The following is a 13,409-nucleotide window of genomic DNA, read 5'->3' as shown; positions in this document are numbered from 1 at the left end:
GAGAGGTGGCAGAAGATGTGGGTGGATGGTGGTGGGTCTGTCTCTGGTTATCTCTCATCTCTGGCCATATTTTGGCTTGCCTTTCCCTCTCCCTCCAGATTGGTTTGACCTGATAGGCTGCTTGAAGAAGACATTCTCGGGATTCATTAGGGACTCTGGCTGGCCCAGTGGTTCTGGAGTGTGTATAGCAGAACCCAGCCACTGGTTTCTAGTTCTCCTTTTTTTTTTTCTGCTTATGTGGTGCTGAGGAATCGAACCCAGGGCCTCAGGCATGCAAGGCAAGCGCTCTACCACTGAGCCACCTTCCCAGCCCCTCTAGCTCTCCTGATCAGATGCAACAGACAAAAAGAGAAAGGCTGTAGTATTTGGGTGCAAGCCTGGGTAGATTCAGATGGGCCCAATCACGAGGCCCAGGATGAGTTTTTCTATGTTGACGTTAATGCATTGCTTTCAGCAAACCCTACAGAGAAGCCCAGCCTTATTTAAGCGTAGAGTTTGCAAGCCAGGCACTGGTATCCCACGCTTGTAATCCTAGATACTCAGAAGACTAAGATCTGGGGCTGGGAATGTGGCTTAGTGATAGAGGGCTTGCCTAGCATGCATGAAGCCCTGGGTTTGATTCCTTAGCACCACATTAAACATAAAAAGCTGGAAACAGTGCTGTGGCTCAAGGGGTACTGTACTAACCTTGAGCAAAAGAGAAGCTCAGTGATAATACCCAGGCCCTGAGTTCAAGCCCCAGGACTGGAAAAAAAATTTTTTTTTAATTTAAAAGAAGAAGATTAAGATCTGAGCATTGTGGTCTGAAGTCAGAAAAGTCCATGAGACTTATCTCCAATTAACTGGCAAAAAGTGGAAGTTTGGCTCATGTGATAGTGCCAATCTTGAGAGAAAAAAAGCCAACTCAGTGAGAGAAACTCTGAGTTCAAGCTCTAGTAGCAGCAAAACAAACAAACCAAAGCAGAATGGAGCTTACTGTATCATAAAACATTTTCCAGAAATGGAACTGAAAAAATATCTCCCCTGTTTTCTACCCCCCATCGCCTGTTTTTCTTTCTGCCTCTGAGTCTTTGTTGTGTCTTTTCTCTCTCCTTTCTCTCTGCCTTTCTTCCCTCCCTCCCTCTTTCCTTTCTTGTCTCCTTTCCTTCTTCTCTTTCACTTTCTTGATAAAGGATAAGACTTTCAGCAGTCTGGTGGCTCAGTATCACCTTCTTCACCCTAGAGTTTACATTCAATTTTGTAAACTAAATGATCCAGAAATGTAGAACAGTGTCAGAGGGCCCCACCCTGTCTTCTACAGCAATTAGCTAGTGTCTGTGACTCAGATCGCTTTTCCTTCCCTCATTAGCTGCCACCCTTTCTATACCACCGAAACAGCCTAAGTCCCTCTCCTGTTGTATGATCTCACAAGTGTTTACTGTGAGCCAGCACAGTAGAACAACCAGTGAGTGAACTTGCTTGATTGCTCTTCATGCCAATTTTAGCTGCTGGTTCCCAGCATGCTCCAATGAGCAGTGCCAGAGCCATAATCTGGCAAGGAGCTCTGACACTTGTGCCCTGTGGTCACTGTGCTGGTTATGGGGGGGGCCTTAGACGGTTAAAAACTGGGGCTTTGTTCCAGCAATCTCCCCAGTAACTGGGATGTTTCTCTTAACTTCATGAGTGTGCAGACACAGGTTGGCAAGTGTTCAGGAACAGACCACCTAATAAAATTTCCTGTGCTTCCTACAGCCACTGTCCCAGCTGCCTCCAGAAAAGTCTTTCTCATGACAGCTCAACACTTCTGCTGCCAGTTGTGGCAGAAGCCACATGCGAAGGGCATGAAAAGTGAAAATAATGAAGACTAAATATGCCACCCACTTTTACTATGAGTGTGTACAACACAGACACACACACACACACACACACACACACACACCTCATCCATCCCATCATCATTTAGTCTAAAAACAAAAGTTCTCACTATGACCTACATAACCTGCTTCTCCTTCCATCGCTTCCCTGATTTCGTCTGCTAAACCTCTTCCTTCTTTACTTGGCTCTACCCACACTAGTTGCTGTGCTAGTTCTACATGTCATCAGCCTCGCTCCTGCCTCAGGACCTTTCCACTTGCTCTTCTGTCGGTGGTGCTTTTTCCTAGACAGCCATATGGCTGGCTCCTCAGTTTCTAGCACTTTACTCAAAGCCTCCTTCTTTATAGGGCTTCCCTTGAACATGTCTCAACCTATCAACATCTACCTTGGCATTTCACATACTTTTTACTTGTTGTTTTCTTCAGAGCCCCTGTCACTACCAACCTTTAAATTCTATCTCAGGATGGGGAAAGAGAAAAGATAACAAATAAACAAATGAATGAATGAATGAATGAAGTTAGACAGCTCCACAGTAGCTCTGACTACAATTAACAATAAGAATCCAGGCCTTGGTGCTGTACACTTATAATCCTAACTACTCAGGAGACTGAGGCAGGAGAATCAAGAGTTCAAGTCAAAGTTAGTGAAACTCTGTCCCCAAAACAGAATAAAAATAGAAGGGGAGCCAGATGCTAGTAGTTCAATGCCTGTCATCATAGCTGCTGGAGACTGAGATCTGAGGATTGTGATTTGAAGCCATCACAGGCAGGAAAGTCTGTCAGATTGTTATCTTCAATTAACCAGCAAAAAGCCAGAAGTAGAGTTATGGCTCAAGTGGTACAGTACTAGCTTTGAGAGAAAAGCTAGTAACAATCTGGAAAACACATAAAGTTATAGTTGCATTCTTTTTTCTTTTGGTGCCACTAGGGTTTAAAGTCAGGACTTCACACTTGCTAGGCAATCCTACTACTATTTCTTCTGTTATTTATTTATTTTTTGATGTTGTTGTTGTTGGTCATGGAACTTGAACTCAACACATGGGTTCTATCACATAGAACTAGCTGCCCTGAGTTCAAGCTCCAGGACCAATACCACACACACACACACACAGGATATAGCTCTAGTGGTAGAGTGCTTGTTCAGCAAGCACAAGGCCCTACGTCCATCTTCAGTACCACAATTGAGAAAAAAAGAATGAATGAAATGCTGTCAAAAGGCAAAGTAAATCCAATTAGAACCAAGAGGAAAATGACAAAGAAAAGTTTATATGAACAAAGAATTACCAGAAGGGTGATATTAATTGAAAAGATGTAATTAAAAAGAAGCATCTATTAGAAAAAAATAATGAAAGACCTCAAAAAATAACTAAGAAGGCAGATATAATTAATTTAATAGTACTACTAGAGCCTAAGAAATAAAATAAACCATAAATTTGCATATAAGAATGCAAATACAGGGCTGGGAAGGTGGCTCAGTGGTAGAGTACTTACCTTGCATGCCTAAGGCTCTGGGTTCAATTCCTCAGCACCACATAAGAAAAAAGCCGGAAGTGGCACTGTGGCTCAGGTGGTAAAGTGCTAGCCTTGAGCTGAAGAGCTGAGGGTCAGCGCCCAGACCCAGAGTTCAGGCCCCATGACCGGACCCAAAAAAAAAAAAAACAAACTCAGCTACATGGGAGACTGAGATTGGTAAATATCATTCTTTTAGGCCATTTGGGGGAAAAAATGTTCATGAGCCCCCAGCTCAACAGAAAAGGCTGAGTATGGTGGTATGCGCCTATCATCTAGCTAAAAGAGAAGCATAAATAGAAGGATTATGACCCAGGCAAGTATGGGCAAAAAGACCTCATCCTAAAAATAATCAGAGCAAGCTGGGTGCCAATGGCTCACGCTTGTAATCCTAGCTACTCAAGAGGCTGAGATCTGTCATAGTTGAAAGCCAGCTGGGACACAGATGTCTGTGAGATTCCAATGAACCACCTGAAAACCAGGGGTGGAGCTGTGACTCAAAGTGGTAGAGTGCAAGCGTTGAGCAAAAAAGCTCAGAGACAGTACCCCCGTGTCGAGTTCAAGTTCCATGACCAACAACAACAACATCAAAAACTAAATAAAGAACAAGAAATAGTAGTAGGCTTGCCTAGCAAGTGTGAAGTCCTGACTTTAAACCCTAGTGGTACCAAAAGAAAAAAGAATGCAACCATAATTTTATGTGTTTTCCAGATTGTTACTAAACAATGTCTGGTGACTGCCACCTGGCCACTGACTTCGGTGTACATTAGCAGATTTGCTGGACATTTTGGCTACTCATGAACTCTAAGGTGGAAGCCCAAAAGGCAACCTTCAGCAGAAATGTCATAGCAACACGGCTGGACTGAGAAGGACACTATTTGAATACAGAAGAGAAAATGCTGATGTGATGAAAAATTGCTCTCATATATGAAAATCTGCTGGAAGTTTCATTTTTTGCTAAAAACAGAACTTCTGTAAAAATTTTGTTTGCTTGCAGAATTGAAGAAGCAATGAAGTCACAGCTATTCTAAGCTTAATTTTCAGTCACTTGGTCCCGAAGAATTCAATGTTCAGTTTGTTCCCTAACTCCCTGACAAATTTGGAGGGCATACCTGCGCTTGTAAGCTTGCTGCCTGCACAAACCAGGGCTGTGTAAGGTGAATGGAAACATGCTGGACACAGGCTCTACAAAGCAGCAGTTCTTGGTGAACAAGGAAGGGAGTTGGTAAAGCGAATGAAATTCTCAAGATAACAAGTGATCCTCAATTGTCCTGACTTTCTACCCACGTTCATCAGCTCCTACCAAACTGAATAGAAGGGACTACTAGAAACACCTTCTCTCTACGTGGTAATCTCCAGGCCCAGATCTCTGAGCATGTAGGCAAATGGTTGTCTACTGAGCTATAGTTCCAGTGCAGTGGAAATATACTTTAGCCCTGCCACCACCCAGTCTTGACTGAACATTGAGAATACTGTAACCAAAGAAAAAAAACAGAAGTGATTAAAATCTTTAGTTCGTTTGGCCCCAGATGCACAAATTCAAGTACAGAAATACAAGGAATATGAAAAACAAAAAAAAAGAAAACAAGCCAGGCTCCAGTGATTCATGCCTGTAATCCTAACTATTCAGGAGACTGAGATCTGAAAATCACAGCTCAAAGCCAGCCCAGGGAGGAAAGTCCATGAGACTCTGATCTCCAATTAACCACCAGAAAACTGGAAGTGGCACTGTGGCTCAAGTGGTAGAGCACTTGCCTTGAGCTAAAGAGCTCAGGGACAGTGCCCAGCACTAGAGTTCAAGCCCCATGACTGACAAAAAATAAAGAGAAGATAACATGACTTCTCCAAAAGTAAACAATTCTGTAATAATAGACTCTTTACTGATAGTGAAGTAAATTAAAGCACAAAGGTTCTAAAGAATGATTATAAGAATGATCAACAAGCTGAGTGCCGGTGGCTCACACCTATAATCCCAGCTACTCAGGAGGTTGGGATCTGAGGATCACAGCTCAAAGCTAGCCTGGGCAGGAAAGTCTGTGAGACTCTTATCTCCAATTAACCATCAGAAAACTAGAAGTAGTGCTATGGGTCAAAGTGATAGAGTGCTAGCCTTCTAGGTGCAGGGTCTCAAGCCTATAATTGTAGTTACTGGTAAGATGAGGATTATGATTCCAGATGGAGCCTAAAAGTTATTGAAACTCCATTTCAATTAGTGGCTGGGCACACCTGTCATGTCAAGCTAAGGGAGAAGCAAAATGTCTGGATACAGTAGCCAAACTTGTCATCCCAGTAACAAAAGGAAGCACAAATAAAAGAGTTGCATCCAGGCTGGCCTGGGCATAAAGCAAGATCTTGAAGGGACTGGTTCAAGTGGTAAAGTGACTACTTAGCAAAACACAAGGCCTTGAGTTGGAGGATGAAGAGAGGGAGTGACAGGAAGAAGGGAAGAGAGACAGAAACAGAGACAAAAAGAAAGAGAAATCAACAGAATTAAAAAGGACAAAATTCCTGAAAGAACTAAAAAAGAGCACAAATAAACACCTAAATGAATTCAAAGAAAATACAAAGCGCCCAATAAAATAAGACAATTAAGGATATAGAAATTAATTCAACAAAGATACTAGAAATCAAGATCAAGTAAAAATTTGGCAATGAAAGTTCAATAACAATCTTTAAAGTAGAGATATGGCTCAACTCGTAGAGCACCAGCCTTGAGTGAAAACAAAAACAAGAGTTCAAGGCCCTGAGCTCCAGCGCCAGTTCCTGCACAAACACACAAACATTTCAAATAAAACTCTCAGCTGAAAGCCATTAGAGTGGATCAAATAGAAAACAGACTGTCAGCTGGGCATGGTGTTTCACGCCTGTAATCCTAGCTGCTCAGGAGGCTGAGATCTGAGGATAGCGGTTCAAAGCCAGCCCGGGCAGGAAAGGCTATGAGACCCTATCTCCAATAAACCACTCAGAAAACTGAAGTGGCACTGTGGCTCAAGTGGTAGAGTGCTAGCCTTGAGCTGAAGAGCTGAGGGACAGCCCAGAGTTCAAGCCCCACAACTGACAAAAAAAGAAAAAAGAAAACAGACTGTCACGGCTTGAAGACAAGATAGATGAATTAGAACATTCCAACAATAGTAAAGAACAAATAAGAAATTACAAAGAGAACACAGAAGACTTCTGGGACACTACTGAAGATCAAACCTAGGAATCAATCATAGGCATAGAAAAAGGAGAGGTACTAGTCAAAGGAATAGAAAACATAGTTAACCAGGTGCTGATGGCTCACACCTGTTATAATAATTATTTAGGAGGCTGAGATCTGAGAACTGCAGTTCCAAGCCAGCCTAGGCAGGAAGTCCATGAGACCATCTCTAATTAACCACCAAAAAAAACTAGAAGTGGAGCTGTGGCTCAAGTGGTAGATTGCTAGCCTTGAGCAAAGAAAAGCACAGGGACAGTGCCCAGGCCCTGAGTTCAAATCCCCAGGCCAGAACGGAAGACAGAAAAGAAGAAGGGAGAGAGGGAAGGAAGGAAGGAAGGAAGGAAGGAAGGAAGAAAGGAAGAGAGGAAGGAAGCAATTCAACAAAATAATTGATATACTTCTCAAGTCTTGGAAAAGAAATAGTCATCCAGACAGTCTCTTACAGCACCAACAAGATCAGAAATGACCCTCTTGACATATTATAGATATAACTTAAATATATAGATCAATGAAAGAATATTAAAAATTGCAAGAGTGAAGAAAGCGGTAGTACACAGGGCTGGAGGCCCTATGTAGGTATGACAAGAGCACATCTCTTGCAAACATGAGGCCCTGAGTTCAAGCCCTAATACTGCCCCCCCAAAAGTCACATATTCACATATAAAGGCAAACCCATTAGTTGTGTTGTCAAAGCTCATAGACCACAATAATGACAATTTGCCTCATGAAGGTTAGAATGTGCTTGTGACTTTAGGTATCACTATCTCACAATACTGTGAAATTTATGCAATCACAACAAAAATTATTTTTTAAAAAATCACACCAAAAAACAAAAAATAAATAAAATAAAACAAATAGACCGACAACATAGATTTAAAAACAAGTCTCAAACTAGAAGTGGAGCTGTGATTCAAGTGATAGAGCACTAACCTTGACCAGAAAAGCTCAGGGAAAATGCCCAGGCCCTCAGTTCAAGACCCAGAACTAGCATAAAAAATAAAAAATAAGGGCTGGAAATGTGGCTCAGTGGTAGGGTGCTTGTCTTGCAGGCATGAGGCCCTGGGTTCAATTCCTCAGCAGCACATAAGCAAAAGAAGCCAGAAGTGGCGCTGAGGCTCAAGTGGTAGAGTGCTAGCCTTGAGCTGAAGAGCTCAGGGACAGTGGCCAGGCCCACAACTGACAAAAAAACAAACCCAACAAAAAAAATTAAAAATTAAAATAAAAACAAAGCCAAGCACTGGTGGCTTACACCTATAATCCTAGCTACTCAGGTGGCTTCAATCTTGATCTAAGGGTCAAGGTTCAAAGCCAGCTTGAGCATAAACGTCCATGAGACTTTTTATCTCCAATCAGCCATCAAAAAGCCAGAAGTGATGTGGCTTAACAAGCAGAGCTCCAACCTTGAATTTAAAAAACTAAGCAAGAGCACAAAGCCCTGAGTTCAAACTCCAGTACCAGCACAAGAAAAAAAGACAGTAAAAGGCCAGGCACTGGTGACTTATGCCTATAATCTTAACTACTCAGGAGGCTGAGATCTGAGGATTGCTGTTCAAAGCCATCCCAGGCAGGAAAGTCCATGTGACTCTTATCTCCAATAAACTACCCCCCAAAAAATGGGAGTGGTTCTGTGGCTTAAACGGTAGAGTGCTAGCTTTGAGCGGAAGAGCTGAGGGACAGCGTGCAGTCCCAGAGTTCAAGCCCCACAACCACAAAAAAAAAAAAAGTAAAACCAAGGTGATTATCAGCAAATCAAGGAGAGAAGTCTCAGAAGAAGGCCTTGACCTTACACATTTACCCTCCAGAACTGTGAGAAATAAATCTCTATTTTTTAAGCTACCCCATGGTACCTTTTTATGGCAGCCTTTGTAAACTAAGGCAATGTTTGACCAGTGTAAGCTCATCAATCCTTTAATGATCTGTTAATGGAGGAACTGTTATCCTCTTACTACAAGTGAAGAGCCTAAGTTTTGAAGAGGTTAACTAACTTCATCAGTGTCAGAGCTGGGACAATCATGAGTGATAAAACCTTAACAGCTTACCCAGGATGCCTATATCCTATCACTAACCTTACCAGACAGACTTCAAGTACAAAAACATAGTTCACACACAACTTCATGTGATGTCTTTGGACCAGGTAGATGGAGGCTGAGAGGGAATGGGTTCAGTCATGTAGATACAGGAGATGACTGGGAAAGTTGCCTTGAATAGTGCACAATGGAAAGTCCAGAGCACTATATTGGGCACCAGAACACCTGGGTCAAACTCAGTCCCCAGTGAATTCTTTTCCTTTCTTTTCTTTCTTTCTTTCTTTCTTTCTTTCTTTCTTTCTTTCTTTCTTTCTTTTTGTTGGATGTGACCTTGAACTCTAGGCCTTGGCGCTATCCCTGAGCTCTTCAACTCAAGGTAAGTGTTCTGCCACTTGAGCCACAGCACCATTTCTAGTTTTCTGGTGGTTAATTAGAGATAAGAGTCTCACAGATTTTCCTGCTCAGGCTGGCATTGAACTGTGATCCTCAGATTTCAGGCTCCTAAGTAGATAGGATTACAGGCGTGAAGCCACCAGCACCAGGCTCCTAGTGAATTTTTTAATCCCCAAGTATTGTGAGCAATTTAGTCTCTGAACCTGTTTCTATTCTGTGAAAAGGAACTGCAGTTCTCAACACTTTTCAGTGTTGCCTAATTATATAACATCTCAGGATACGTGTAATACTCTATTAGGGCTACCTGTAATATACTTAGCACACCTTTCTTGTGTATTATTGTCTTTCAAAGAGTATTCAAAAATAGATCAAAATAATAGAAGTGATATAACTGAAATTAATAGACCAGAAATTATCCCATGAAGCTACTACCAGCATTCTTGATAAATAGGCCAAAAATATATTCTAGAGAGAGAGAGAGAAATGAACTTTAGCAAAAGATGCTGAGAAAAATGAATGTCCATACACAGGAGACTGGAACTAGCTCCTAATTGCTCACCTTGTAAAGTAATCTCAAATGAGCCAAAGACTTTAAAGTAGACCTGAAACTCTGATACCACTATTTTAAGAGCAAGGCATTGATTAAACAAAACAAAACAAAAACAAAAAACAACTTTCTGAATACGACTCCAGAAGTCAGAAAATGAGAGAAAAATAATTGACAAATGATATTACATCAAATTAAAAAGCTTTAGCAAAGTTGGGCATGGTGATCATCAAAGCCAGCCCAGGCAGAAAAATCTCTGAGACTTTTTTTTTTTTTTGGTCAGTCGTGGGGCTTGAATTCTGGGCTTGGGTGCTGTCCTTGCACTCTTCAGCTCAAGGCGAGAGTCTACCACTTGAGCCACAGCGCTACTTTCGGTTTTCTAGTGGTTTATTGGAGATAAGAGTCTCACAGACTTTCCTGCCCAGGCTGGCTTTGAACTGTGATCCTCAGATCTCAGCCTCCTGAGTAGCTAGGATTACAGGCGTGAGCCACCAGCGCTTGGCTCTCTGAGACTTTTTTTTTTTAATTGCGAGAATACCGTACAGAGGGGTTACAATTACATGGGCAAGATAACGAGTACATTTCTTATCAAGCATTGTTGCCTCCTCTTTGTTTCCCCTTCCCATCCCTTCCCATACTTTCCCCTTCCTCGCTCTCTGAGACTTTTATCTCTAATTAACAGCCAGAAAAACAGAGGTATCGCTGTTACTCAAAGTTGTAGAGCACTAGCCTTGAGTTAAAAAGCACAGAGACAGCAAGTCCTGAGTTCAAGCCCCATGACTGACATACCTACCTACCTACCTACCTACCTACCTACCTACCTACCTACCTACCTACATACATACATACATACATACATACATACTTATATAACTTATACAGAGCAAATAAGACAAGTGCCCCAGTGAAGAAACAACCACTTGGATACAATCAAATGGGAAAATATCTTTGCCACAATTCTGAGAGAAAATGAATAGTCAGAATATATGAAGAACTCAAAAAGTTAAACATGAAAAGAAATAACAAATTGACACATGGGTTGAATCAATACTTTTCCAAAGTATGAGGCATGGCTCAAGTGGTAAGAATGCTTCCCTCAACTAGGGTTAATCCCAATTCTGTCTCCCTGAAAAAGGATGGATGGTCAAAAGGCATACGAAAAATGCTAATCACTTAGCAACAAGAAAATGTAAATAAACATACATTGAAATTAAAAGGCAAAGGGAAGTTCTAAAAACATTGATTGTCCCTGTATATTTTAGAAAACATCTCTCCCTATCTTACCCACCAAACTCACAGATCACCTATCTAAGGATTTGAATAAATTCTCCCAGCCCAGAATGTATAAAGGCCATACCTAAAAAATTCTATTTATCGCCTTTTTTCCATTTTCCTCTACTTTATCTTATTATAATAAAATAAATCTTTGTTAAATCTTGGGAAAGATTTAACATCATCCCAGTCAAAATGGCTGCCATCAAAAAGAACAAAGAAGCCAGGCACCAGTGGCTTATATCTGTAATCCTTGCTATACAGAAGGCTGTGATCTGAGAATTATGGTTCAATGTCAGCCTAAGCAGGAAAGTCCTTGAGAATCTTAATTCTGAATAGCCACCAGAAAACTAGAAGTGGTGCTGTGGCTCAAAGTGGTAGAGTGTTAGCCTTGGGCAAAAAGAGCTCAAGGACAGAACCCAGGTCCTGAGTTCATGCCCCATGACTGACCAAATAAATAAACAAATAAATAAATAAAATAGACAAAAACCAAACACTAAAAGTATAACTAAATATAAATAAATAATTAATTAATTAAAAATAGGGCTGGGAAGATGGCTTAGTGGTAGAGCGCTTGCCTTGCATGCCTGAGGCCCTGGGTTCAATTCCTCAGCACCACATAAGCAAAAAATGAAAAAAGCTGGAAGTGGCGCTGTGGCTCAAGTGGTAGAGCGCTAGCCTTGAGCTGAAGAGCTGAGGGACAGCGCCCAGGCCCGGAGTTCAGGCCCCACAACAGGTAATAATATATATATATATATATATATATATATATATATATATATAAATTAAAAATAAAGGTATAGCATTTTTCTAATTTGGGGAGGGGAAGGGAAATAACAAAACACTGAAATAAGAATACAGGTTGACCCATTGTAACAATGAGAAGTACAAGACACTATGTTGAAAATGAACTTTACAACTTGGGGTAGGGGAGGGAGGAGGTGGGAAGGTGGAGAGGTAAGGGACAGTAGGGGATAAACAAAGAAGTAGGTAACAATGCTCAATAGGAAATATGCTCATTACCTTACTCATGTAACTGTAAGCCCTCTGTACACTATTTTTACAATAAAAAATATAAAAAATTAAACCTATCCGACATAAAAAAAATAAAGGTATATGATTCACTCATAGCCAAAGGCATATAAGTCAATAAACAATAGAGATATTTGCACACCCATGTTATCACAGCACTATTTACATTAGACAAGTTATTAAATCAGCCAGAGTACCCTTCAATAATGAATAGATAAAGGAAATGTGGTATGTGTGTATACACACACACATACACACAATGGAGTATTATTGAGTCACAAAGAAGAACGAAATCATGTTTTGTTTTGTTTTTGTTTTTTCCAGAGAAATCCAGGGATTCCCATTTCACCATGTTAAGTGAAATAAAGACTCATAAAGACAAGTCTCACAGGTTTTCTTTCTTGTGTGGAATCAGGGGGGGAAAGACATGACAGTAAAGGAGAACTACTAAAAAAAGAGGAAGAGAATAAGGGGATCAGGAAGAGGGATGGAAGGGATAAGAGAGTAATAGAGGGGTGTATTCGGTCAAAGTGCCTCACATGCATTATGAAAACAGCACAATGAAGCAGTATTTTACACAATGTTCACTAATAAAAATTAGGAAAGATGTATTCAAAGGATCCATGTGGGAGTTCTTAGCAAAGTGTGCGAATATAAGGTAATTTTAAGACAAAATCCCATTCTGATGTATTATTTTCTTTCTCCCGGCCCTGGTTACTAAAGGATAGAAAGTGATGAATCAGGAACCAAAGCTATATGAAAGGTCACCACCTTTTGAGAACCAAGGCAGTCTCCAGGGTTGCAGGGCAGAGGATCGTGGTCTCTCCCGGAAGTAGAGAGTTAGACCCAAACCTGACCCTTTCTCTAAGTGATGGCTGCCCCCGTGACCCCTCATCATTGATCTAGCCCTGCCTTTGCCCAGGAGTCTTCAATAGCAGCCAATCAATAAAACGGCCAAGGTGGGGCTCTGTGAGCTAGGATAGCAGTTTTTATGTTTTTTCACCCCAGGAATTCCCAAACCCCAGTGGGTCCCCAGCACTGAGGATTCTATTTTGCTTTATCTTGTCAAGGGAAGAGAGCTGTTACACCCAAAACAAACAACACAGCAAACACCTTCCCCTTGGTTCACATGGTGTGGGAAGACTCACTAGCAGCCATTCTTCCATAACCAATGGCAGAATTCCTCATTCACTTGCTTATTTGTTCATCAATGCATCACTCATCAAACACATATGAGTGCCTTCCACGAAGCACTGTGGCAGCATCTAAGGGAACAGCACAGTACAAAACAGAAAAAAATCCCTGCCTGCCCAGATCTTAGAGGAGGCAAAAAATAAAATAAAATAAAATAAAATAAAAAATACATGAGTAGAAGAAACAGTAACTCTTTAGGAATGACAATGTTGTGGAGAAAAATACACTCCCCCCCCCACAAAAAAATGGAGATAGAGAATGCTAGGGTAAATATATAAAGCTCAAAAATTGAGATAAGCAAAAATCTGGATGAAGAGCAGTCCAGGAAGAGGTCTGAGCTGGGAATATGCCTGGCCTATTCGAAAAACAGAAAAAGTAGGCAA

This window comes from Dipodomys spectabilis, unplaced genomic scaffold, assembly GCF_019054845.1.
Source record: "Dipodomys spectabilis isolate Male_0828 unplaced genomic scaffold, ASM1905484v1 ptg000019l, whole genome shotgun sequence".
In the NCBI taxonomy this organism is placed as follows: Eukaryota; Metazoa; Chordata; class Mammalia; order Rodentia; family Heteromyidae; genus Dipodomys; species Dipodomys spectabilis.
This window is presented reverse-complemented; position numbering follows the sequence as displayed.